This window comes from Pinus tabuliformis, chromosome 1_1 (genome assembly GCF_031772625.1).
Source record: "Pinus tabuliformis cultivar Carrire ecotype Pingquan chromosome 1_1, CPIR1, whole genome shotgun sequence".
Lineage (NCBI taxonomy): Eukaryota > Viridiplantae > Streptophyta > Pinopsida > Pinales > Pinaceae > Pinus > Pinus tabuliformis.
Genome location: NC_142297.1, coordinates 75,182,999 through 75,188,998, shown reverse-complemented (window position 1 = coordinate 75,188,998; position 6,000 = coordinate 75,182,999). Strand labels below are relative to the sequence as shown.

At 35.9% G+C, this 6,000-nt stretch overlaps 1 pseudogene; it reads left to right on the top strand.

Moving 5' to 3' along the window:
- The first annotated feature begins 3,046 nt into the window (after positions 1-3,046).
- LOC149211655 (F-box/kelch-repeat protein At5g15710-like) overlaps positions 3,047-6,000 on the top strand; it is a 33,609-nt pseudogene continuing 30,655 nt past the window's right edge.

Below are 6,000 nucleotides of genomic sequence, written 5' to 3'. Positions count from 1 at the left end.
GAGGAGATTTCAAGGGGACTGAGCTTTGTTTCTCTTCCCTTGCATGTACATTGATTTAGGACTGTCCCCCCAGGTAAAATTGTTGTAGTTGGTAAACTTAGTGACCATAATCCTAGGGCTCTACCTAAGGTGACGACAGAGGGAAGGTCCTATTGTACTTGGAACAAATGTTGGCTAGACTCACTTGGACGTTTTGGAGGGTAATCTTTGATCAAGATGGCATCAGCGAAGTTACTTGCACCAGACTATTTCATTAAGTAGATTGTCAGGGTCACTGGTTCCAAACACTCATATCCATAAAGATTTTCACTTTGATCTCTGCGAAGTTGGATTTCATCACCAACTAGTAAGTATTTAGCTTTGCGAAAGGTGAGTTTGTATGGTTTGAATTCATAGATTTTTAGCGTGTGTTACTTTGTTTGTTTTTCACTTTTTAGAGACTTTAGGTGTAATTTTGATAATGTGTGAATTATTAATTTAAAAAATTCATCATGGTTTAATTACCAAGACAATCATATAGAATGTTGGGTCAACACCCCAAATATATGTTGAGTCATCTACAAAAAATTAAATCTGAAAAATCAAAATCAAAAGGATCCGGGATTACAGACGAACCTGAAACTTCTACTATTATAGAATCTGATGTAACAGGAGCTGAAGTGAATCAACCAGAAACATATACTATTCTAGGACCTGAAGTAACAAAATATGAATTTGATCAACCTCAAACACTAGAATCACACTCATAAGTAATTGATCCAATAGTTACCGAACTTATTCAATCAAAATCAGGTACTAGTGAAACTTCAAACTCTCAATTGACTGAACTTGATATTGAAGAAGTTGAATATGAAGCTTCATAAAATAAATCACCTTCAGTACTTTAGCCCCTACTCCTCCATGAGCACCACTAGTAAAACTCCTTATTACTAATAGTCTACCTCCTGGTCTTATTAGTATTGAAGAACTTACTTCTGACGAAGATAAAGAATCTCCCAATATGCTAGCTTTTACTGGTGACCAAAATGATTTTCAGTAACTTCTATTTTCCTCTTTTCGACCTGACCTTTGGTATTTTACACCCTTGAACGTTTTAGGTCATGGAATTCCACGATACACTAGTCCTTATTCTACCGTACCAGGTTTCTATTATTCTAGAATGATTTTTGGAGCCATTCCATTAGATACTTCTATGTTTTATACTCTTCCAGAATTGAATTTATATGGTGGCCCATCAGTGCTTCCTACATATCAATCTCTTTATTCGACATATTAAGGATATTCTCCCTCGGTTCAACCTTTAACTATGTCAATTGGTTTAATTGATCCTACACTTAAGGGTGACATCTGATCAATACATAAACCTAATTTCCGACAATGTAGGTAATCCTCAAACAAACCCAACATGTATTTATTACCCGTGTGGGGGAAAACCATCATATCCTCCTCCTGAAGGATAAATTTTAGTTGGATCTTATCCTATAGGTGGAGGGAAACCTCCTACCAAAATTACCCACCTTATGGTCAGATCCCTCAAGCTGGTTTAGGTCAACCTATTGTATCTCAACTTGTTGTTGGTACTCTAGTCCCTGGGATGAACACAATTTGGAATCCTTCATATAACCAACAACCATTGCCAATTTCTCCTCAAGTGCGAATCTATCAACCTATTGGACAACCTGTTCATCAAATTCATGTAAAAGGAATTCATTTATAAGTCCAACATCATGTTTAGGGTAATCTATCAAGACCTACTTGGGAACCATTACAAAAACCTATCCCGAGTTCTCCACAAACCCCGGTTCAGTCTGTTGCGCAAACATCTATTCAGAATCTAGTTCTGAGTCCCCCATAAACTCCCATCCGAGGAGTATCGCAAGTAACTGTTCTAGTTAATTCTCAAGTAACTATTCTAGGTAATTCTCAAGTAACGGTGCAAGAAACTACTCAGAATATTCGTTAGGTATCTACTTATCAAACTTGTTTTATGATTTAGTCTATACCCCAAACACCTATGGTGCAGTATGGTATACTCTATGTCCAAACACCGTTTGAAGGGAAGGTTCTGCAAGGTCAACCCTAGAGTCAATTTTTTCAAGGCCAACCTTTTCAAAGTCAATTCTTCCAAGTTCAACCATATCAAAATCAACCCTTTCAAGGACATTTTATCCAGGGTTAAATGGGTTAGGTTCCTCCTTTCCAGAATCAACCGTACCATGGTTATACTTTTCAAGTACCTATTCAACCGTAATTCGGTATGGCTCATCCTGGATATCAGGAGGTATGGAAATTCCAACTTCTCAAGCTATTCCAGGATATCCTGGGTATCCTCCTCTAGGAACAAGGCTTGTCACTAAAGGATATCAATACCAAAAATAGGATCCTAACCATCAATTACCATTTATTGCAACTTTAGATTTATTGGACCTATGTCGGTTGACAAATGATCCCATTTTTTATCTACTATTTTGGCTACCAATCCCTACAAAGTTACCTACTGACATTCTAAAATTTAAAGGTATTGGGAGAAGACCCATCAAACCATGTCATGACTTATCATCTTTGGGGAGCGTTGAACTCGCTAATCGATGATTCCATTAGATTACGTCTTTTCCAACGGACCTTAACTGGTTTGGTGGCCAAGTGGTATGTTCAGTTACCATGAGGTTTTTTCAATGCCATAACCACTTCCTTTTTGACACATTTTTAATTACCCACTGATTATGATAATGGCACCTAACTTTTAACTTCTTTAAAACATTCAACGTCAACCCATATTTCAGATCATATTCATGAATGGAGGCGAAGATGTTGTTTAGTTAAAGTTTATATTCCAAACCATATTTTGGCCTAATGGTTCATAAAATCACTTTTACCAGTAATTAATGAAGATGTTACCAAGGGTGTTGTTGTAAGTGAATAACAAGTTATTTCTCGTTCCCGGTACTTAGATCTCATTTATACTCAATCTGGCACTTTGTATGAAAAAATTCCAGATTTGCCTCGTCCAGGTCAAACCAATCTAGCCTTGACAGGATCACACATTATGGATGGTGTGATTGCTCATGTGAGCCAACAATCTAAGCCTAAAAAGAAAATTTCTAAGAATACTCAAATTTTGGCTTTACCTGATTCACCTGAAGAAGATACTTCTCCTAAAATTACTTCGGAAATTAATGTCGTAGATTTGTCTACTGGAAAGAACATGCAATATGGAGGTAAAAAGAGAGGAAAAGGTAAAATTAAAGAAATAACTGCACCTAAGGAGAAATCAAACAATAAATAACCATATGACGAAAATAAGAAACCTCGTTATCCTTGTTTAATATGTGATGAAGATCATTACACTAAGGAGTTCCCTGATCATGCCGAAGTTTCCAAATTTGTTAAGGGTTCACCTACTCCCGCTGTTTTGAAGGACCCATTTCCTCCTTCAGATAGTAAGATGGTCTCCCATATACCATATTCCTCTTCCACATCGGCAGACATCATGATGATGTCTTCACCAGTTATGGTAGCTATGAGATCCAAAGACTATGGATCAAAAAGTTCTATTGTAGATGGAGATGAATCTAGTTTACCTAATCAAAAATCCACATTTGCTTCTCCTTATTTTGAACCTTTACGTATTGAGAAACCTAATCCTAATATGGTAATTCGCCCTCATGCTAGAGCTTCTTAGAATTACAACATTGTTAAAGATTTGGCCATGTCACCTTCGGCAATGTCAGCTCTTGAAGTGCTTCAGACTTTCCCAACACAAAGGAAATTAATATTATCAACTATAGGAGCAGTAGATCCTCAGGACTTGAATCTAATCATTTTGTATCTCAAAAATAATGTACCACGACTCCCACATTAACTCACATTTCAATTACCAATTTTTGTCAAATATAGATGATTTTTTCAAATAGTAATTGACGAAGTAGTGTCTACATGCATTATGTCCATTGCTTGTTGGAAATATTTAGGTTCTCCAATGATCAATCAGTCTCGCATGACTTTGAAATAATTTGACGGAAGAGGTTTTTGACCTTATGGAATTTTGAATGATCTTCCCATAAAATTAGAAGGTAAAATAGTTGCAATTGAAGTTGAAGTCGTCGATGCTCAACTTGATTATAACTGCTTACTTGGACAAAGTTGGACTTATGCCATGTCTGTAGTGGTCTCCTCATTTTTTCAAATGGTTATGCTTCCTCATAAAGGAAATATTGTAAAAGTAGACCAGCTGTCCTATTATACTTCATACCCTAACCTTGCTGGTAGTGTTCCTTTTGTTGGAAAATCGACTACTCCGTATGAAGATGTTGGTGTTGGTCTTCTTAAATACTCATCCCTTATGGGAAATTTTGCATTCATTTCACCAATTTTTCTTGATAATGTTTCCCATATCAATATGATTACATCAAGCACTTCCGAGCCTTCTGATCCTTGGAAAGTGCCTGTAGAGTCAGAACTAACCTTATGTGGTATTGACCTTCCTCTTAGCCCTTTTGAATTGGCTTATCTTGCAGTTCAATCCTTTTCCAACTGAACAACATCTAAAAATGATCGAGTGAATACGATCATTGATGATTATTCTCATATGTCTCGTTTAGAATCAATATCAATGCTTGATCCTTTTGATAGAAAATCCATAATGAATGAAGGGATTATGGAGGTAATGACATTGGATGAAATTCCATGGGATGATTACCATCATCGTTGATCTTTCTTACCTTGCCTTGAAAAAATCGAGAATGATTTTTCATCTATGTTTTCACCATATATTGTCAATGATCCTGATTATCTTATTTCTATCCTTTATTTCGAATTTGAAAATAATTTAGGAAATATATTAGCAATAGTTCCCATTAACATCCCAGTGAAACCAGGGGTTACTGAAAATATTCATGTAGGTGATTCTTGTTATTGGACGAAATTTCAACATATAAAGCCCTGTTTTCGGAATTTTGGGAATTTTTTTCCTTGTCTTATGAAGAGATGCCAGAAATCAGTACTAGCATTGTAGTTCATGAAATCAAGACTTATTCGGATTCCAAACTGCTTAGGAAAATATTGTGTCTGATTCATCCACCAAAAGTTGTTGCTATAAAAGTTGAGGTTGAAAAACTGTTAAAAGCATGTTTCATTTACCCTGTTCCATTAACTAATTGGGTATCAAACATTGTACTAGTCAATAAAAAACAAGGAACCATTAGAGTATGCATCTATTATAGGGATATTAAAAAAAAAAATTCTAAAGGACAATTACCCAACCCCATATATCGATCAAATCATTGATGTTTGTAAGAGAAATGAGATATTCTCTTTTATGGATGAATTTTTTGGTTACAATCAAATAGACATACTCCCTACTGATCAGCATAAAAATGCATTCATCTATCCATGGGGACCTTTTGCTTATCACAAACTCCCATTTAGTTTGAAGAATGTTGGCGCAACGTTTCAAAGAGAAATGTCTTATGTGTTTCATGATATCAAAAATATTGTTCAACGCTACCTGGATGACCTACTAGCTCGTTCAATGAGATGGAAAGATCATCCATCACATTTGAAAGAAATTTTCATCAGATGTAAGCACTACACTATTCATTTGAATCCGCACAAATGCATTTTTTGTGTACAATCTGGTCGAATTCTCAGTTTTATAGTTTCAAAATAAGACATTTGTGTTGATCCTTTGAAGGCAGAGGCAATTCTAAATTTACCTTCTCCTTCTACACTTTGTCAACTCCAAAGTTTGTAGGGGAAAGCAAAAATTTTGCATAGATTCATCCATAACTATGCCGAACCGGTCCAGGATTTTACCTGACTTTTGAAAAAGGGAATTCCTTTCATTTAGGATGAGCTTGCTGAAAAATCTTTTGATGCATTCAAATACGCATTGACCCATGCACCATTATTGCATCCACCTGATTATCATTGGGATTACTTTCTATACCTAGCTACGTTAGATGCCATCATAGGAGTGGTATTAGTACAAGAAGATAAATC